The sequence below is a fragment of the Calidris pugnax genome, unplaced genomic scaffold, assembly GCF_001431845.1.
Source record: "Calidris pugnax isolate Ruff unplaced genomic scaffold, ASM143184v1 scaffold25, whole genome shotgun sequence".
NCBI classification, from domain to species: Eukaryota; Metazoa; Chordata; class Aves; order Charadriiformes; family Scolopacidae; genus Calidris; species Calidris pugnax.
The window spans coordinates 2,059,683-2,082,628 of NW_015090805.1; the positions used below are offsets into that span (position 1 = coordinate 2,059,683).

At 40.2% G+C, this 22,946-nt stretch overlaps 1 long non-coding RNA gene across 1 annotated transcript in view; it reads right to left on the minus strand.

Annotated features, from left to right (window-relative positions):
* LOC106885683 overlaps positions 1–22,946 on the minus strand; it is a 91,953-nt gene that overhangs the window by 30,809 nt on the left and 38,198 nt on the right. Inside the window, exon 3 of the long non-coding RNA XR_001411474.1 lies at positions 8,427–8,474. This is a non-coding gene — a long non-coding RNA (uncharacterized LOC106885683). The remainder of the gene's footprint in view (positions 1–8,426; positions 8,475–22,946) is intronic.

Sequence of the window (22,946 nt, forward strand, 5' to 3'; positions counted from 1 at the left end):
GGTAACAGAGGCACGGGGCTTTTTAAAGGCACAAATGCCCTCTAAATGCCGGGTCTGCCATTTGCACCTCTCAAGACCAAGAATAATTCAGTCCGAATGTTAGCAGTGTCTTTTTACTGTATGTGATGAAGGGATTAATCCTGCTATTATCAGAATAATTAATCTTGCTTGACACTCTAGGCAAAAAATCCAATATGCTGGATTCCACAGACATGGCAGTGCTTTGTAATATTTTGTTATCTTTTCATTGTATAATTAATAAGAAGAGTAGGGAATCCAGGAGAATCATCCAGCAGTGAAATCAGCAGAAAACAGAAAGTTAAGGTACCTGGAGTTGAGTCTCGGCTATTTCAGTGACAGTATCAACTGAAAGGAAAGTCCCAACTGGGAGATGAACAAGATCCAGTTGCAGCTGGCAACAATACAGATGCCACTTGCTAAATTATCTGAAACTGTTTTTTTGTCATAACATGAATTCTATGCTCTTAGTGATGAGACTAATTTTAAACAGTTACTGTTTTCACAATATAGTCTTCGACTGGACTGCTCCAGATGTATGAACGGGAGAGAAAAGGATAGCCAGCCTAGACCCTTGGCATCATTGGGCTCCTGAAAACAGCTATTCAGCATGAAAACCTACCTATGGCTAAATAGGAAAAAAACTATGCTTAAGTCTGGTGGGTAGGCAGTTAGAGAATCCCTGTACTAATCATGTAATTTTTTATTTTCAGAATAGCACCCCAAAATTACAGACTTTCCTTGACCGAAACAATGAACATTCTTCCTCTAACTCTAAAAAACCCTGTGGATCAAACACTGTATTTTTTGGCATAAAAACAATTGCCTCCTCTCCCAACACATACACATTATCTTCTTGTGTCCTTTTTTCCCCAGGTTAAATACTTACTCTGAGAATGCACAGCTGACCATACAAAATTTGTTGCATGCTAGGTTCAGCTTGCTACTTGGAAAATAAGCAGTAGTGTGCTACTTGGAGCTCCTACACAGACTGGTGGGGCCTGCCCCTCTGCTGCAACCTTCACTTGGCCTGGAAACCACCGACCTGCTGTGGCTCAGAAGTTGCCCTCAGCAGGGAAGTCACCAGCTCATAGTTTGTTGCGCAATAGCAAAACTTTAATTCCTATTTTCAAGAAAGAACTGTGACACTTCAGGAAGAGCTGCTAAATTAGGTCTCCATTTTACAACATCCCCAGCTGAATGTGTGATAGGGCGGTTCTGTGTTGCTTCAAATTGTTCATGAGGAACTGGTGTGCAGGTACATAGACCTGATATGGTTCTTAGGGGGATTAACTCCTACATATCACTGAATCAATTCCCAAACAAACATGAACTCATCCTGATGAGGAGGAAGATTCTGTTTCTACAGATATTGCAGCTGGAACACAGAGGGGACAAACCAAAACACAGCTCCAGAAAGTAAACACACAATATGTGTGCTTGTGAACACCAGGTTGAAGTCATTCTTCTAGTCTTGCTTTCAAGCTATGCAGATACCAGCGCTAGAGGAGCAATAAATGTGGTTGACATCTTGTAGGGGAGTGGGAAAGGTGGAAAAAAGAGCTTCATGCTTCTCTGAAGGAATGGCAAGGTTGGTTTGTCACTTTCTAATGCTCCGTTTAAAAGCGTTATTATTACAAAGCAGCACGATTTGTTTCCAGTGGAGCCTACCACTGTTGTAGCCATCTACCAGACACTGGAGTAGAGCAATCCTAGCCAAGCTTCTGCTTGCCTGGCTTGCACACACAGGCAGGTTTCTTAGCTTCCCAAGATCTACTTAAGGGACTATGAGTAGAAGAATTTGGCTAGATTGCTAATAAGAGAAAAAAAATATCCATGGGACAGATACTCAGCTGTGGTCACTTGGCATGGCCTCACAGACCAGGTGAACAGCTTTATGCAGCAGCAGGAGCAGGGTCTGGTCCCTTGAACACCTGAAGGGAGGTGGAAGGAGGACTGTAAATGAGAAAGCCATAATCACAGGGTAAAAATTGTTTGCTGGTAAGCTCTATGTGTCCTCAGATCAATGTGAAAGGGTGTTATGTAGGAGGTTTTCATGCCCTCATGGATGTTCTTAGGTGTTCAAAACATGTTGTACAACCAATCAGGTCATTGTCCCATGCTCCTTTGTTTCTCCTGTTCCCTCCACTCCAGTTAGTTTTGTGATGTCCATTTCACGTCCTCTTCTCTCTCTTGCTGTTCAGATTGTGTGGTTTGGATGAAATGCATCCAAAGTCCAAGCTGTTGCCCAGCAGCCATTTAATGATAAAATGAGCCTTACAGCTTGAAAAAGGCACTCCCACTTCCCCTCTCTAACTGTGATAACTGCAGCTTTTCTCGCTTTGGCTCTTGAGCCTTGTGTGTCCCATGAGAAAGGTAGCTCAGGTCAGCAACCTGTCAGGAAAGTGAACCAGTAGAAGCAAGTAGGTGGAGAAGAGGCTACTGATCATGGGCCGCTGGTGCCCAGAGAGGGACCCAGGTGCCTGGGGTGGCTGTGAGCTTCCACCGGTCACACTGCTGCCATGTCCTGACTGTTCATCCCTCAGCTGGCAACCCTCCGTTGACCATGCCCGCCTCGACTAACTTAACTGGAAAAGGACTAGTAAAAAGAGTCAATTTAGGGTTTCATGTCTCCTCATGGACCCTGTAAGCACATTCCCATGTCTCAACTCCACCTGCTACGAGCAACCCCTTTCACTCAGAGGTTTTCCATATGTAGATTATTGCAGTGGCCCTGACATTCCCTGTGGGTTTTTAGACCACTGTTTATTCGTTAATTCTACCTTGCTTTCTTAATTTCTTATTGTGAACTGTTTTGTCTAAATGCCACTTCAATGCCTCCTGCACTTAATCACACTTTTTCTGTTCACAGCCAACCTTTTCAACAAGGATTTGGGGAGAGGAGAGATTTAGAAGAGGAGGGGAGTTGCTATTTTACTTTGCTTTTTCCACTATCTCCATTCCTTTTCTTTTCCTTGGCTCAAAGAAAGGATGCAAAACTTCTCAGTACTAGTGAAATCTCATCTTCTACCTCTATATTTTCTGTACTATATGATATTTATTTGCAAAGTATGTTTCCTATATATCTCAATCTGAAGATTCAAAAAGCATTATGCTTTCCTTTCCAAATCCTGCATTTCCTCAGTTTCAAGTGATCTCACAATGTAAATACTAATAGCTACAAAAAATAAAATTTTAGAGAAAGTCAGTACGCTTAGGTCAGGTACAGATTTCTGCAGCAGGGCAGAAATGGATCTTCTTTTAATGATTGTTTTTTTCCTCAGTGCTGACTTGGGCATTAAAACCTTTTACCTTGCTGGAGTCTGGCAAAGGAAACCAGTGACAAGAGGGACAATACAATCACTTGTGGACATCTACCACCTTCTTGCAGAGAGATAACCGAACATTTCAAATATGAGTAGACTTAAAGACCACGGCAGTTAGTGGAAACCTGTCAGCTGACATTGATACTCAAACCCTTAATTATTTCCTTCTAAGGTAAGACAAAAAGAACAAATTCCACATATTATATAGCAGGTCATAGATTGTTAGGTGAATGGCAGGATCTGGAAAAGGGTTCTCATGATCTGTGTGGCACCCAGTTGCTGGTGCTCATATCAACCCATTTCTTGTCCTAACAATGTAATTTGCCCTCAGCCACCATACCTCTCTGATCAAAGATGGCCATTAAGTCATAATGGAGCTCTCATGAAAATATACAAAGCAGGATCAGTGTTGCCCCAAAAATCAAATGTATTTTGCAGCCACAAGTTCTATCAAACACCTGGCAGGGGTTACAGAATCATAGAATCATAGAATGGTTAGAACTGGAAGGGACCTTAAGGATCGTCGAGTTCCAACCCCCCTGCCATGTGTTAGAACCTTAAGTGTTATGATTGGAGATCATCAGAGTTTTCCTAGACAAAAACTTCTTCAACAACAAGAGATGAACTGAACCCCCAGTTAGTGTATACTCAGTGAACACTGGGAGGCTGAAGACAAGGTTCACAGGGACTCTGCCTGGACACTTGGCACATCTCCAGGGACTCCTGCACTCACAGGATCCAAGGTACGTTTCTAGTGCTTTCAAGACGTGCTGTTTGGAGACAGTCATCCACGGAGCTGAACCAAGGGTCTTAAAGCTCTTAATCTGACTGATCTCAAGCTCTGCAGCAGAGAGCCTGGAAATTTCTGAAACCTTTCTTTTAATGGAGTCTCTCTGGATGGCCATGTGCTCTCCTACGGGAGCAGGGTTGGATTCTGGGAGTCCTCTCCAGAGCAGTGGACATATCGGTGGAGCCAGCTGGTCTGAGGCTCAGCACACTATCAGTCCCACCAAGAAGCAGTCTGCAGAAGTGTGCAGGAAGGGAAAGACAGGACTAATAGCACAACCACCAGCCAAAGAAATCCTGTTCTTAAGCAGCAAGGATCATGAGATGCAAGCCCAGGTTTGTCAGTACCCTATTTCAATCATTCTACAATCATTTTTTTCAATTGGTTCACAACTTCAAAAGTTTTGTTCCTGTTTGACTCATAAATATGGTGTAAAGATTATGTCTGGTTTTTTATGGAGCTTTTTGAAAACTGGAAATACTGTGTTTTCAGCTGTGGCAGTTGCAGACTAATCCATCCACTAATGGCTACAATATAACTTTGTTTTTCTGCACTCATTTTGTTGTCTCTAGCTGGTATTTCTCATTGTAATGTTCAATTTGTAACAGGACTACCCTTCAGCTTATTTGTGTTCATGGCTAGCCACAATAGGGCCCTGTTTCGTACTTCTGTTGAGGTAAAGCCCAAGGCTCTCAAAAAGAAATAATAATAAATGACATGACACAACTGTGCTGAGTCACACCTTTTTAAAGCCCAGCTCTTTTTGAGGGACACAAGAGCAAAGATAAAAACAGCCACAGGCGGCAAAGAGCCCCTTCTGAAAACAGCTCCTGGTAACTCATTCAAGTCAGTGGTCATAAAGAACAATAGCACAGCTGTTAGATAAATGGGATGCTTACAACTGCGCACAGAAAACCTAAAAATTTCAGCAACAAACCCATTAGCCTTTACTACATGAGTGGTACAGGACCTGCTGTTTCAGTAATGCTCTGCTGGGTCACATAAAACCTGTAGAGAAAACAGAGAGAGGTCTGGCATCCATCCATTCCTCCATCTGTCTGAGGGCAGCTGGGAAACTGCCCCCATCAGTCCTCAGACTCAGGGATGCTCTAACGCTACATCCAGTGCCAGTATATGAGAAGTGTTCACAAGCCTCAGTTTTGCAATGAATGCCTTATATCATCTCTCATTAACAATTAAATAAAAGCTCTATTTTTTACAGCTGTTTCAATCAGCCTGCTCCTAGGATATATGTTCCCGAAATAGCGAAATCACAGATGATCAGCACCACTTCTGGATCATCTCATCAGCCTGTGACCTTACCCAGCACAATTCTTTTCACCAGGAATTTAAAAACTGTTTTCTACCACATTCCAGTGCCATCAATAACCCATGGCTCTATGCAAGACAGTGGAGAACATAGTCTGAAAAATACGCAGTGTATGTTAAAATCACATCAGTTGGGACACATCGCAACACAAAGCGAAGATATCATGAGCCTGGAACTACAGATTTTTTCCTAGGGTTTTGTTTTGGGCAAGGTGATTTTTTCCCTACACTAAATAGTCCTTCAAATATGTTATGACTTTAAAAAAAAACAACCTAGGAATGAATGAATTAGATTAAGTCCTTGCACTTAGTTAATTTCCATGATCTAATATTCCCCTCATGTTCCAACACAGCTCTGTTCTCTGCTGACGATGTCAGGGATGAGGAAGTCTCTTTGAAGGCGGTTTCAATTCAAGGGCAAGGCAGACCAGAGACCACTTATTTCCCCAGACAAAGTATACTCAGTTTAGTGTGCTTGTGGGCGAGCCAGAAACTGTAACAAGAAAGCTTAGGAAACCAAGTCCCCTTGGATATAGATGATCAATAATGTTCTTGACAAAGTTGAAAACAGTTCGGAACATGGTGTCTCACCAACTTGTACTGTAATGTTTTAGTGTAGTTACTGTGGATCTCATTTCTGGCAATATCTTGAAACAGCAATCAATACTTGCCTAGGGTACACTTTCCCTGCCATTTACTCTGTTATCCAGCCAGTGGCAACAGCAATCATTTAAGATTGACCTAGCACTGATATGTTGCTAATGATGAGCATCTACTGTATGGGCAATAAGGATCAAGACCCTTCCATGCTGGATACTACAGAAGAAAAGATGCTCAAATTGCTATAGCACCTGAAGAAATTTTGCATAAAATTAGTAGCAACAGGAAAGTCATGAGTGAGCTTCCTCCCCTCTCATCCTGCAAATAAAAATATTACTACAAAGATAGTAGACACTAAAAAGAAGTGGACGATCTATCAAGTGGGCTGATCTTGTATGGAGGAAAAAAGAGAGGCAAATATTTTAACAGTATGGGGATTAGGGTTCTGTGGCAGCAAGGTAAAAAAAAGTTGATTTTGTGGGACTGACTTCTGATATGTTCTCTGATATTGTTTTTGTGTGGGTCTGTATTTGATGTTTGCCAAAACATGTCAAAGTGTGAGACGTAAGATTTTGTTTTATGTCCAAGTACTATGAAGGAAGTAAAGCAAACCAATCCATCAATCTAGTGGCTGACATTTAACCTCCTTTCTCCCTTAGAGTTGCATGTGTCTGCTTCTCCTGCACTTCTGAGAAACTGTGAACTGTCTCATCCCCAGGAAACACAACAAATCTTAAATTGCAGAGACAAAAAGCCTTATTGAACATTTGGGAAATGCTCTGAGCATCACTGCCCATCTCCTGCAGCAAAACACTGCAGCAGGGACAGACACGGAAATGACTGGCAGAGGGATCTTGCAAAATCCATGTAGGACCCAATATGACTGTTTCTTTGACTGGGGGAGCTGAACACAGGAACACACTGAGAAAAGCACTGCGGTCTGCTGGATGTGATGGCATTACTGAATACTGAGTAGTTGCAAGAACAGGGCACATGCAGCAAGAGGAAAACAAACCTATCATCTGAAATAATGAAGTTAAGTTAAATCTATGTTCACTGCTTTTCGGGTAAAGAGCAACGCTATTATTGTGCCTAAAGCCAGTCCAAGTTTATGTTTTTCAGATCCTTCTTCACCGAGACCTCAAAAGAACTTCAAAACAAAAAACAACATCTGTATGGTGAAAGACAGAAGATGTTGGACTGAGTAGAGCAGCTTTGCCCAGAAGCTGAGGGCAAGGAAAAGTCTCAGACAAATGAACTATCATCACTGAAATTGGAATTAGCCAGGACACAGCAATAATGTTCAGCCAGCGGCTGGATCTGTATACCCTTTTAAGAGGGTAACTTATTACACTATGATTCATCCAGGTAGCAAACTTGTAAACAAACTCTAGACATTGCCTACACTTGATTTCTTGGCCCAAGGTTTCCCACCTCACTGGCTTGGCTCCACCAGCAGGAGCAGCGCTGGCAGAGCTAAAAGGGATAAGACCCCTAGGATGGTGACACCTTCACCAAGCGACCACTTCCACCCACCAGGCAGAGGACAAGGCACCCTGCAACTCCCTCAGCACTCACAGTCTGCCAGCTGGGTGGTGCTGCAGGTGCATCCAGAAGGTGCTCTGAGAAACAATCCCTGATACCTACCCTGGCTCTAACAGGAAGCAGCAAAGGCAGGATCGAGCTGCATGATGGTGCTTCAGGTCACCTCCCCTGCCACCCCCTGCCTAGGGGACAGCAGCCAGAGCCAAGGGTGTTTCTCACTTCCCTGGGGGAGAAGGAGTGACTGCTGGGTGCAGAGCTCTCCCATCCCTCCCCTTACACTCCCGCAGGCACCCAGCCAGAGGGCATGGTCTGCAAAGCCCACGCACAAGCCCCTTGCACTCTCTAAGTCTCCAAAGCAGAGTCGTGTCAGACTTGCCCATGAAAAAGGGTACAAACTCTCTTGCCTGGGCTCCTCTGGGACACGTGCAGCCCAGGCCCGCAGCAGAAGGCAAACCTGAACTGTGAAAACTGAAAACAGAGAGATTGCTCTCTGCAGCAACACGGTCTGCACCACGTGGATTTTGTCTGTGTGATTTCCTCCAGCTTATCGTCTGATCTGTAGCCTACAGTCAAACCAAACCTTAAGGGTTACAGGTGAAGGAACAAAAAGTGCTTTTGCATCCCTCCTCCTTCCCACTGCCCAGCCTCCTCCCTCACCTGAATCAATCCAAAGTTACAGCAGTAGAATCACAAGTTAAAAAGCAAAAAATAGGGAATATGGAAAAAGGCTGTCATAAAATGAGGTTACTCATACCATTATGAGGAAGCAGGGTGATTATACACACTTTACACAGAACGATAGAAACAATAGGATTACTCACACAATCTCAAAGTCTAATGAGGCGCATCAGTTACACTCCCACAGCAACCTGGAGAAAGAAGGAGAGTAAAACCTGCTGGTTTAGCCTAATAAGGACTTTATGAGAGTCACAGTTAACATGTCATACTTACTTATGGCATGCCACAAGCTTCCTAGGGACAGCAGTCCAGAGTTTCTATATGTGCTCACCAGCACAAGGGAGAGGAGATGGGAGCATATATGTGGCTATTCTTGTAGCCATCTCCAACTCCAGTGTCATCCTTAACACAATTGATTGAGGACATAAGGTAGGTCCAAAATCAAAAGAGGAAGCTCACCTATAGATACCTCGAAACTTTGAAGGATACACCTTATATTTTATTTTAAATAATTGGTGACACACTAAAAAGCCGTTCACATAAAGACAGAAGAGCAGGACAGATCTTCGTTAATGTGCTTCTACAATGACACCTCTTACAAAGAGCTAGCACTGGATCAACTTTACTTGTTTGTGACTGTGAAGGCAGTATCTGTAAATGGTGCCAATGAAAGAGAACATACCATCTGAAATTATACGTCTATAAGATTTTGTAAGACATATTTTTTTAAATAGATTATGTACTACTTCTCTCCTGGATGGAGTTTTTTGTGTGAAATTTAGAAAATGACTGGGAATCTCCTGGGCACAATTCATCTCATTCTATCAGGTCAATCTTCCTCTCCTCGCCCAGCAGGTGTGCAGGAACGGCATGCAGCTGCACTGCAGGTGCCCACAGCAGCTTGAGATGGATCTGTCCCACTTTTCTCAGAAGCTGAGCTTCCTTCACAACTCCTTTTACATACCTGTTTGAACCTTCAGACAACCACAACACTAAAGTAATGCTCTAACTCTCCCTCTCACCAACAAGGAATTACATGTGTATTCAGAAGCCTTCCAGAACAGAGATGACTTCCCACCTGAGACCCACCTCATCCTTGATTTTGTGTGAGATTGAAATAATTTAAAATCAACAGTTCACTTCAGACTTACAAAAATTCTTCAATGCTACTTCCTATCATTTTGACATTTCTATTCTAATGTTAAAAAAAGAGATAAATCTAAAATGCTGGCATAAAAACAAAACATAAAGTGAACATCATGCATTTTAATTGTGTTGAAATAAAACAAATTTTTTCATGAAGATGTTGGTGAAAACATGTTTTTTTGCCATATTTATTTGTGTTGAATCTGCACTTTCTAAGTGTTCATCCAGCCCAAAACTTCATATGCTTTACTTCTATTCCTTTTCAGCAGAAAAGCTTTCCCAATGCTTTTGATGGCACCATGATAACTTCTTTATAGCACTTCTATTTAAAGTTCCCTTTACTTACGTTGAAGACATAATCACATAGCTTATTTTTTTCTCCTTGCCATTAGAGCATTATCATCTTCATAAGAAAGCTGCTTTTTATCTGCTTGGAGCTCTAATCTCAAGGAAAATTAGGCAGAAGATGCCTCAGTTTGTGTTTCCACTCAATTGAGTGCCTGAGCTCTCCAAATGCATAACTGGAACACGGACATGAACCCAAACTTTTTGCAACAAGCCATTGGTGTTTCTGGTTATTATCATGCCTGATGTTACAATACACCCTCTTTTAGGAAAAGAAGTGTTTAATTGACCAAACAAGAAAAACAAATGCTTCCCCAAGGCAAAAATTCCATGAACCGTTTGGATGTTTTCTATGAAGTTAACAAGGACTTCTGTCAGTATTTGGAAGTCTTAGACATAGTTTTTTGAATGGACTGAAGTAAAGAAGAGACAGCTTGAATAGGATTTTACAGTTTCAACATTCTTAAGGACATTCCAGGCTAAAACATTACTTGTTTTAAAACACTAATAAATGAAGTTTTTAGAATAGACTTTATACTCAAACGAAAACAAATCTTAAGTTTTTAAGTTAACAGAAGCTATAATAACAGAAGAATATGGTTGTCTTCTAGACTTAGAGGGAAGGGTGACAGGCCATGCTCTTGAAACCTTCTTTTTAATATATTTACGTTTAATGTGACCCTGCAATCAGACTGCATGATAAGTGCACTTTATGGACTTTTGGGGGCTCAGTGCAGCTTCAGGGATATAATCCACAGGTGATCCAAATACAGGAAAGGAAAAGGATTCAGTTTTTTAATACCAACATTATATACTGACTTCACGCTGACATAATGTAGGTGAACCTAAGACTATGGAGAAGAGGACTAACTCTTGTTCTTCCCAACCAAATGAAAAACATGAAACCAGCATTTTCACTGACAGAAAATAAATTTAAAAAGAGGAAAAAACAAAAACCAACCAAACAAAAAAACCTCTTCAACTTTCCATGGTTTGGGGATAGCAAAACCACTGCAAGCTGGAACTCAGATTCCAAAGCCACTGAATTCTTGCAGGATGTTTCAGCACTGTCCTTAGGATCAATGAATCAAAGACATACCATTGTCTGACACACAAGTTCCCTGTTTTTTTTCCCTTGCTGTTCCCCCTAAGGGGGAGCATTCCAGGAAGGATGTTGTTCTTTACCTAGAAACATGATACAGTGGGCCTGGAAGGAAGAGATACCTGACTGGGATAGGTTTTGGTTACCCAAGAGCTGATGTTTTTCCCATCGTATCTGAGATGATCTATAAGTGCTCTGATGTACATAATTATCTGTAAACTGAATGCATAATGCACCCCATCAAAATATGAGGTGTATAGGTGTGATTTTAAGTTGACTGAAGACAGATAATGTTGTCCCTAACTCAGGAGTTTACTGTGGAAATTCAGATCATATTTAGACCATATTCAGAAAATGAATATGGAATAGTAAGCCTTGTTGCCCAATCTGTACAGTGCTGGGCAGAGTTAAACCTAATGGACTGAATTATTGAATTCTGATTTCCCTAGCGCGTTTTAATTATTTCAGTTTATCTATTATATTTAAGGTCTAAGATTTTAAAATGCCAAATTCAACCAAGAAGTAGTTATGGCATGAGGTTTAGTGACAGAAACTCCTTGATACTTTGGATGTCTGCCAGCTGTGATTATAGTTTTTAATAACATGGGAACTGCTGTAGCCCATTGTGTGTATAACCTGTTGTGAACAGCCCAAAGTTGACCGTCTCCAGTTCAACAAAGGCACATGCCTTTCAACCCTTCCCTACTGCCTCTTTGCCTAAATTTGAGGCTGAGAAAAGAACTTCACTTCTTGGTCTGTAGACAGATATCTAATAATCCAGCTGAATCTTAATTTTGGAGAAACTACTGAACATATTTCCTTAGAACATCATCAGTTTAATCAACATTCCTTTAAATTGCCTGGGTTTAAACCTACAGACCTGAAAACTACATTATCTTCCTTGACTGCACCTGAGTAACTTACATTTCTCAATGCTTGTCATTTTTGACAGAGAGCTAGAAAATCTAGTGTTCTCATCTGGGTTTTGGTTTCGAACAAAATTAAAATGTGGGGTCAAGTTTTGCCCTAAACCTTATTCACATGCAATCAAGTCCAAGCTTCTGCATGGATTCAGCTTGGAGGAGCAAATGGTCTCCAGAAATCTGAACAGAATACAGTGGGTGAAAGACTACTCACATTAAAGCCAAGAAAATATTCCTGCACAACAGGAGCGCAGTGTACTCATAATATCATTCTGAATATAGAAAAAAACAATCTTGAATAATTTGGGTTTCCAGTTATTGGTGACTAACTAGAAATTAACAACACTATCAAAATGCCATTTGGTTTTCCATGAAAGATTGGTATATTTGGAAAAAAGATTTCTGTTTAATTTGGATTAAGGGTAATGACAGGATTGTGTTATTTACTAACTCAACTATTCAAAAGTGCTGTGTTTTTTAAGTATTCATAGAACCCCTTGATTATTACAAATTTTAGTTCAAAGGGTCGTGTATCAGAAAGTTCAAAGCCAAAAGTGTTTTACTTATAATTTTCCTGTTTATAAGCATCAGGCAATCAAAATGAAGAAACTTAATCCTATGCAATCTTTATGACCAATTATATAACCCGAGCACAGGTATGCAAACAAATGAAGAACAGAAAGCAAAAGCTAATAACGTGAACCAAATGTAATTGATTATTGAATAATTAACACTGATACCAACGATACCAAGAGACTCTCCTGCTCACTTGGTAATAGATTGTAAATTCTGTTTTGATTAGTGATGGGCTTGTCCCACATGATTTGGAGTGTTCTCAAGGTGAGCATGTTTGTCTTCAGAGTTTTATGATATGAAAACAAGAAATGCTTGCAAAATCTGCAATCTGATCCAATCTTGAGTTCAGATCACGTCTTCCAGAGGCTGTATGTGTTCAGACCTACAGATCAAGTTTTCAGCTGTGATTTATATGCAATTAGAAAGCGAAAAAAATGTTCTGTAAACTAGCTGCACGATGTTTCCCAACCCAGTTTGCAGGCTTTTAAGGGTAAATCCATTTCATCAATATAGCAAATCTCTTGAAAAGCTTTGCATTTTCAAAGGAGAAAAAAGAGTGTTGCTGTGTCACGGGCAGGATGTTGAGCACAGACGTTTTAGTGGCAATAGTGGTATACAACTCTCACCATATCTATTTAGTAGTTATGCTTAGGTAGCAATAAAAATGAAGGATGGATGATTATTGATTATGGGAGGAAGCCCAGACCGGTGTCTGAACAGTTAGCAGTCTGAACTATGTAGACTCCTGGACGCTCATCTGTGGTATCGAGTACAAGCTAAGAGTTTAATGGAAGGAGTTATTATAAATAACATCTCTTCTGCTTTTTCTCAGGCTGAATAAGTGCAGCCACCACAGTAAACCAGTATTATATCCCAACTAAAAATGCTGCTAAGATTATGCCTAGGTAAATATTGTGAGTTACCTCAGGTACCTTTCAAAGAATTCTTAGTTCATGCAGTTCCAGCTTATTTGGCATTAACAATAAAATTTAACATAAATAAAATGTTATGGGTCATTCTCATATCTCATTTTAATACAAAGTAATTGTCATTGAATTTGCATTCCATTCTTTCCCAAGTGCTCCCTATATCACTTTCCTTTGCATCAGCAAGATTTTACTTTTGCTGCCATCAGATTCACAGATATTTGGGACACACTTTTGAGAAGTTTGCTTAGTTTTGCAATATCATTTACTACACAAATCAGTTCCCAGGCATTTCTTCTTTACTTAATTAAAATGTGTATATATCACTATGAAAGGATTCCTTAGGTCTATGAGCAAATTCTAACTGGGGCTTTTCTACACTTCCGCAGTTTCACTAACACCTCGAGAGACAGATGAAGGAAAAGCTGATACTTCTCCAGGTATATAGAAACCTAAATGAGCCTCTTAAATAATATCTGGGCTTGTTTCACACTATTTAGACTGTATATTGGTCAGAGTGTAGTCTACAGAAAATTACAAATGTAAGAAAAAATGTTGCGATACCATTTCTGCACCCTCAAATGTCTAGGAAAACCTCTCTTCATGTGTCTCTTTTTTACCTGAGCGTTGAATACACAGAGGAATTTTCAAAGGCTCAATGAAGGACATGTTTATTAATAATACAGACCTCTTGGGCTTATAGAGAAAGTTACAGGCATTTAGTTAACTATGGCATTATGAATAAGCACTCAGAAGATGAAAGTGTGAGTGCGGTCTTCATATAATAATGCTGCCAGCTTAAGACTGGATATTCACCCAAGGCGTTTTACTTGCCAAGGGCCAAAATCATGTTGAAAGACACACTTCAATCTCATCCAACACCAACACACAAATAAATAATGTGTCTCTGAGTCATATAAAGTGAAGCTGAATACCATAACTGGCTGCATGTTCCTTCCCCCACTCATGTTTAATTGTGCAATCGATAGTAAAATGTTTAAATCAATAATTTTGATGTTGTGAGCTCAAAGCCGACACCAGCAGAGGAAGTTCTGCAGGCTGTGCAGTGCCAGAGCTGCATTTTCCTAATAGTTGAGTGCATCAATCTGTAGATTAGCACATCTGAAGAGAAAATACACAGGATTTTCCCACGACACTATATCCCTTTCCTACTCCTTTGGATTCAATCTGCTTTTCTGTCCTGACTTTAATTCCTTTACAGGGGGTGAACACGCTCAAGGAAAAAACCTCCAAGCCTCACAGAGATACTTCAATCTAGAGATCACTCAAACAGAGCAGGGCTCTCAGAGCTTTTCCAGAACAGTGCTCTTGCCTTTCCCTATGCTAAAACCGTTTCCGAAGATGAAACACTGAAACAGCTTGTAAATAAATGCTGGTGCGAGGGAGAGAAGCAGAGTCTGCATAAACTGAGCTAGGAGAGGAGAGGGTGAAGCAAAGGGCCGAGAGGTCAGTCCCTGCCCCAGTAGCATCCCCTGGCCAGCTGCAGATCCAGCCTGTGCTCTGTGGGTCCGTGAGGGGGGGAGAAGCTGCAGCCCCCACGCAGCCGTCACACCAGCCCCGATCGGAGCCAGCAGCTCCTTTGTCGAGCGTGATGTGAGTCAGGCTGCTGCTGAAGGAAATAATTTTGTTTACAGCAATGGGAAGGGAATTGCTAGAGCAATTAAAATAATTTCTTGTTTCATAATAAAAGCCGTATCAAGAATGGCTGTTAGCTGCGTTTCAGTCTCAGGTACTTAAAAACAAACAAACAATCAATCAGAAAAGTAGGTTCTAATTTCACAGAGGATTGTTCGTAAAAAGGCAATCTTTATTTAATGTCCTTAAATCTTAGGTGCTGCTGTGCCTGGCAGGCACCCAGTCCACATTCTTGCTACTGAGGAGCGCTCCCTTCCCAAGTCGCTGGCGGCAATGGGTGGACCAGGCTAGCTCCAGGGGTTGCTGTCCTATGCTGCCTACCTGAGGTTTTACCAGTTGCTGAAGGTATATGTGGAGGATAAGGGGAGAGGTGAAACATGAGCCTGGTCTCACTTCTTCTCACCAAAGCAGTTGTTGGAAGGTTGTTGTGGGACGCATGGAGACATACTACAGCTCCTCAGGGCTGGCCTGGCTCCAGTAAGGTGCATCTATGTCATGGTTTGTCCACAGGTTTCACCAGTAAGCAGAAGATGCGTAATTTTGATGTCTCAGAGAAGGCCTGACTGGCCCAGATAGGGGAGATTTCAATAGTTTTGTTTCAGTTTATTGAATTTTCTAACTATGTGTCTGTATGGCAGAGCCAAAGTCCAAATACATTCCACCTGCTGACAGAAGCTGTCAAGTCCAGAAATAATACCGAGATACTGATTTGATCCATCATAGATAATATTTCTCAAGGCCCAAATGTTTACAGGGAACTTTCCAAGCAATTCACTGGGAAGGAATAATAATCTCTGTCTTTCTCTCTCTCACTCACACAAATGTAAAGTTCCATGGAGGAATTCTGAAGAGCCATGCTAAATAATGTATGAGCTGCTCATGGACATTTTGCAGCAGGAAAAAGTGAAATCCACAGTGTTACATATTTCACTGTGAGTTGCTTGTTTAGTCCCATTGTTTGCTAGCTCTTTAGAGAAGTAAAGCCATCTCCCCAAGGACCCTCCAATGCACTTGGGGTTAAGTAAGGAGAAATATTATATCCTTTGGAATGGAGGAGGCATAGCATGAAGATACAGTCATCTTTGCAGATAACTAAACTGAACAGATCTTTTTCACCTGTAATTCTGAGTAAACATACAGGTACCTTTTTTTGTGGTTGTTTTAAAGTAACTGATAACTGTTGATAGAAGTGCTGATAATTAACATTTATCAGACACAGAGGATTGTGATGGATTCTCTGTCACTGGAAATGCTTAAATCACAATTGGGTACTTTTTTTTCCAAAAGACTCATTGTAATTCAAACAAGAATCAATTCAAAGTCGTTTTGTGTTACTGCAGGAAACCTGAAGAGATTATCACAATGGCCTTTTGCTATGATTATTTGTATTATCAAGGCTTCATAGGGCAAGACTACCCTACCTTGGGCACAATGTCAGAAGCAAAAGTTGATCTGTGCCTGAAGGATTTTTCAGTGTAAGACTGAGATAAGAAACAGCAGAGGGATGCAGGAAAACAGGGCAAACTGAACTACACAACAATACCAAAGCATAATTCTAAATCTGTAAATGTATTTGACCCCATGATCCTCTGAGGGCCTAGCAAGTTTCAAATATTCTATGAATACAATATATCAATATAAACTTCCTGATGTATTCTTTCTGGGAAAAAAAAAAAAAAGAGTTAACTGAGACAATGCAAAGCTATTAAATAGTAACTTTCCAATTAATACATACAGGAAGGTAAATCCAGAAAATCCTATGAGGCTTTCTTTCAATTTCGATTGGCTTTATCAACCAAACACTTCAAACATCAGCAGAAGGAAAGGAACTGCTGTTTTCTTTTGAGCCAATGCAGCCCGACACCTGAACTATGTCAGATCTGACAGTCTAGGTAGGGCCAGGTCTGGACAATACTTGTACAAACATCCATTGCTTCAGAAAATATTGTACATAAATATCAGTGGTGGAAGAGCACCAGTTGGAGCAGGGAGAGGCCACTGTGAGATGCATTACTAGAGACCTGCCTCTTCGGTCTTCTTAAGGAATCCATATCATTCTTGGCCTCTTTCCAAGAAGACTTTAGCCATGGTGGAAGATTGCTAATGACTACCATACCTGCATTTCTTATGCCCTGTCAGGTTAATTATAACAAATACCACAAATACAATGTTCCTATCAATCTGCAGAATATAGTTTATGTCTATCCTAAAGAAGACAAAATTAAATTAGATGTTGGCTTATGTTTTCAGATGTAAATTATGTAGCAGGATTTCAGTTTAACTACCAAATATTAGATATAACTGAATTAAAAAAATAAAATAGTTAAAATGAAACATATCCTGCAGTATTATTTTTTATTTATAAATCATTATGCAACTATGAGTCCCTGAAACTAGTTTTAATTGATTAATATTGCATAAGATCTGTATTAAATCTCTTTTTTAGAGATGATCTTCATTTTAAAATGGACTATAACCCTATAATGTAGGCTTATTTATAATAAATATTTAAGCAGACAAATATCTTCAAGAATTAAATACCATTAATGGCAATGGAAAGGGCACAGCTTGTGAGATATGTTTGGAAATCTTTTTTCCATATGGTAAAAACATCAGAGGAAAGATGGTGATGATACCCAGCCTAGAACATTGCAGCCTGAATTCCAGTGTTTTAGAAAGAAGGTTAATGACATTACCATCTTTAGTTGGTTTTTTAGAGACCAACAGGAATGGTGTTGCACCTGTTACCCTGCAACTGAGGCAAATCCAGGAATTATGAAGAGTTTCCCCAGACTTAGCATCCGGCTTCCCACCTGTTAAAAGATGCACATGCATCTCTAACTCGCAAGAGCCTGGATTTCCTCAGCTCTGAGTGCAGTCTGAGGTTTACCTATTTGACAATGTGGATGTGTTAAAGGAGAAGTTAACTTGTTAAAAGACATAGCTTGTGTTCCAGACTTGGAAAGCATTTGAGGTTCATTTAATTCATCTCTTTATTTCCTGCTGCAGATATGACTGTGTTTCTAAGTGCTGTTGGAGCCCTATGCCCTTTTGTAGCTCTCAGAGTACAAATTCTCTTCATAATAAAAAAGGCAATTAATAAATTGCAAAAGAAATATTCCATCATGGGAAATATAATTTTACATGTACATTATAGAAAAAAGGAACAGAAATCTGATCTTGACTGTGGTCATCTAAGTTAATAACACTATTTCCATATGTAGCATTAATTACTAGCTTTACATACTTGCTGGATTCGTGCCTACAACTGAAGGAAAGATTTAAATTGGAAGGAGTGGTAGGAAGAAAGAATAATAGAGTAAAAAAGAAACATTCTGTATTCTTTCCTCAAAAATTTGTTGCTTTCCTTAAGTTCTTCTTCCTTTTTTCTTTCCCTCCTTCCATATTTGGGTTTTTCTCCCTATAGTCACCAATCTAAGTCACCATTTTAGTAACTCCTGTCTTTAAAGTACGGAATTTTCTTTCTACTTACACCTGCCAACTGCAACAAGAGGGGAAAAAAAGGCTTCTTTTGCCTCAAAGGGCAGCGTTGCTGTGAAAAAACAACAGTGCAAAAGTGAAATCCTCTCACTGAACAGAACTGTCGCTTTTTGCATTAAGGGACATTTTAATTTTTTTTTGAGAGCAGTGTACTGCTTTGTTTGGTATTTGCAGGGGAGAGCTAGCACGGCTGAAGAAGTGAGCTCAGACCTCTGCTTCATCTTGTGACTCATTAACAGGGCCACCCACCCAGCTTCACAGGGTGACGTTTGCCACCGACCCAATGAAGGCTATGGATGGTGCTGCCATCACACGGGGTAGCTGAGGGAGTAGCACCACCCAGAGAAGATGCTGGAGTGGGCATGGCTCCTGCTGGCAGGGGACGAGGAAGGAACCAGGGGAGAGGGGGAATGAGCAACCTCCGAGTCACAGCGCATGACACAAAACAGTGTGTGATCTCACCAAGCATGTGATCCTTTTCTGCTGTAGGGAGAGGGAGGTAGGCCATGGACCTTGACACCAGCCTTCAAGCCCAGCTCTGATTTAATCTGCGTTTAATGCTTGTGATGACGGACGGGATGCAAAACTCTCAACTTCTCTTGGAGACTATGATAAAACTGAAAGGTCTGGCAGCCAGTCACACTGTATTTTAGCTAGTAAACCGAAGCCCTTTATATCATAAATCATAAACATGAAACTCCATAGTACTGTTTTTACAGTCACCTTTCAGAGGGAGCAACAATTTAGTTAAAGCTTTCTGTGAGGGGTCATTTTATGACTCCTGGACTTCAGTCTGTTTAGTTTATCCCCACAAAGCTAAGCAGTGATCTGAACATGGTCTGTAAATACCTCTGATAGCAGAGGGCTTTTTAAACTAATGGAAAAGAGTAGAGCAAGATCCAACATCTGGCAACTGCGCTAACTAAATTCGGGAGCAAAGGCATGCATTCCTGACAGTCAGGATCTCCAACCAAATTACTTGCTCAAGGGTATGCTGGATTCTTTCTCAGGTGAAGCCTTGAAATTGAACCTGCGTACCCTACTAACAGAAGTTAGAGGCTCAGTGAAGAAACCAGTTGATAAAAATCTATGGCTTTTGTCAGGTGAGATGATCAAAACCAGTCCTTTCTGGCATTAAAACTATATGCCGAGCATTCAATTCCAGTGGGATAAAGGGAGGAGTATTTAATTTGGAAGTTCTTCAATGAATTGTCTCTCTTTTACTCTCTCTTTCTCGAAACATGCCTGTTCAGGAAGAAACGTGATATGGCCATGGTGTTCATACAAAGGTTTAGTGTTCGCTAGGTGCAAATTCATATTCTTCTTTCTCCAGAACAGTTAGATGTGCTTAAGGTTCCACACTTTCACGAGAATATTCCAGTCAGAGAAAAAAAAAAAGACTAATTATACTAGACTTGTGAAAACCTCTGATGTTGAGTCAAAACAGTTCAGGTCAATAGTAAAGTGTTCATTTTACCTGTCCTCTCACAAGTGAACTTGCTGACTTTTGAGGTCATGTGCAAATACCTGTGGTATGAACCTCAGACTCTCAGAAATGAGTTCCACAATTTGTCTAGAAATGTCATTCCTGAGATATTTCATACTTCTGGGACCACTCTGAAAAGTCCTGGAATTAAAACTATTTTCATAGCATGCCATTAGAAATAGCCACATTTTCTTAATGTCAGAGATGCTGTGCAGAATATGGTTTAATTTTTCTCCAGGTTGCTATGAGTGCTTGCACCTCCATAACCAACAACACACTGCCCTTTTCAATACTTTAGGTTTGTGTACTGGATGCTTTATACAATAGCCTCCCCTGCTCTAGAAGAGTCCAACATTATCTCATATGAGTATCTCATATGTAACTCATATGAGTTACATGCGTGTTGGAGTAAATGATTTATGTTGGAATTAATCATCTGTAAAGATATCTAGGATGTAGTATATACATTACAGCAAGCAACTGATACTCCTACATCATTTTGACAGATTAATTCAGAAAACAGGTGTAATAAAGCATTAGCCAGGGTAACAAGGAGCTGCTGTAAGCATGACCGGAAATTGTCTCATATGTGAGTTGGCAACCTGGGGTTGGCAACCTGGGGTTGGCAACCTGGAAAGTGTGGCATATAAAGAAAATCTGCCTTGCCCTGCTCTTCTCCGTCAGCCTTTTGCCATTTTAGGATCTGACCTCTTTGGGAATGGATAAAAATTGTGGTGACACTGCTACCAACAAGAGGACTATGGGTGAGTGCCTGCAGTCTAGTTGCACTAGAAGCTGTAATCCTCCCCCTGGCAAGGAATTACACAACAGCCATTTTCACTTTTGCAAGCTGCTCTTCCCCAGATGTACCTGGTGCTAGGGAGGACAGACATCCATACACACAAAAAGGCTTCCATCAGCTTTCTTCCAAAGAGCACCCATTCACCAACCAGCCCATATACCTGGGTACAACGTTTCAGCCAGCCAAAGCCCATAGTTTATTCCACTTTAGACTGCAAATTAGGAAAACCACACTCAGCATCCCTAGCAGCAGCTCAGCACTAAGCCTCACATTCACTGTCCTGCAGGATGGAGTGCTAATTATTCATATGGAATAATAGCTTTCATGTGAAGTAATACATTGACTCTCCTCCAAAATCTAGCTTGGAATTTAAAAGATTATGAACAGTGCCAAGAAAACTACTCCAGGGCAAAACAACCCTGAATCTTCAAGTTTAGACAAGAGCCTTACTATAAACAAACAAAAGTGTGATATTGTTTAAATTGGTCTTTGAAATTGTCAGTGGGAGATCCATTTTTTTTCATGAAATCCTCCAAACAGGTGGGGAACTTTTACCTTCATAATGCAAAGTTAACTTCCAAATATTACCCAGGGAGCATTTCATAAAATATGTTGTGATATATACTTTAAGTTGCACAGGTATTGAAACAATCACTGCAAGCTCTTTTTTGTAATTACCACCTAAGTATGTCCTTGAAACCAAAGAGTCTGGGCCCCAGGGAACTCAGAATATCATTCTATCTTTCACTGGGTTGCCTTTGAACAAACCATTCCTTTGGCCACCAAAGCCAAACTCTCATTTTGTGAGGACAAACAATTTTAGCATAGAGTATATTCTTCCCTCATGCTCTCTGTTTTCATAACGGGGGTTTAAGGAACAGTTTGTTCACACAAGAATTTTATTAAACTCTCTTTGCACAAGTCTGCCATACAGGAAACCCCTGATGCTCACACCTCAGATTCTCAAGCACATGGCACTGCAGCCACCACAACAAACTGCAGTATATATGTATTTTTTTATATATATGTCTGTAAGATACAGAGATTGCTGAATTTTGTGGTTGTGTTTAGCTAAAAATCAGACTGAGAATGGAAGGAACAAAATAAAGGAACAAAATAACTTCTCCCGTAAGACTGCCTCAGTCCTGGCCTTGCTGCATCATCTAAGCAGTGACATGAATCTGCTGCACCCAGTGAGGCAGGTGCTCCAATGAGGCTATTCAAACCTCCTGTTTCTAGAAGGTGTTTGTGAGGGAGCAATTGGTTTGATGGAAAATACTAATAAATTTTATACTGGCTTCTGCATTGGATTTTTGACCTGTTTTACTGGGGACCTTCAACAGACACATTTTCCTATTAAAAAAATATGAAAATAGGACCTTTAAATATTATTTCACTTTGGGAGAATAACCAAAATGATAAATTTTAATAGGATATATTCTTTCTTGACCATAACCATAAAATGTATTTTCAGAATGTATTCCTTCAGAAAAAAACTGGGTTTTTTGTTATGTCTTTTTTTTTTTTTTTTTGCTATATTTTTAGTAACTTCTTGTTTATGAATGTTTTGCAGACAAAATGAAATTATAAAAATAAGAATTGAAATTTTAAAAATGGAACCAAGGACCATTTTTCAAAAACACTGTTTTGTAGGAAAACCAGAATGTATTCCTTCAGAAAAAAAACTGGGTTTTTTGTTATGTCATTTTTCTTTTTGCTATATTTTTAGTAACTTTCTGTTTATGAATGCTTTGCAGACAAAATGAAATTTTAAAAATAAGAATTGAAATTTAAAAAATGGAACCAAGGATCATTTTTCAAAAACACTGTTTTGTAGGAAAATGTGTGGAGTGAAAAAATTGTCATTTCTGAATTTTCTGTGGAATTGCAATTCCAAGTTTGGAAAGCATACCTTCTTCATCTGGGATGGACAGACTGATGTTATCAGGGAACCACAGTAAGCTGAGTTTACTTTGAACTGATGACATACTGTCATTTTCCCTAAATGCATGTGTCAAGTGACATTCTAACTGGTTTCCATTTCAGACCTTCCTGTCATCTTCCGTTCCATTTTGCACTCATGAAGTTGTGAGAAGAAGTTCAGAAACACCTGCACAATCACAATGATTTGCAATCACTGCTCAGCTCCTTTGAAAATTCAAACTTTCCCATGATACTCTTCCGTTCTATTTTGCACTCA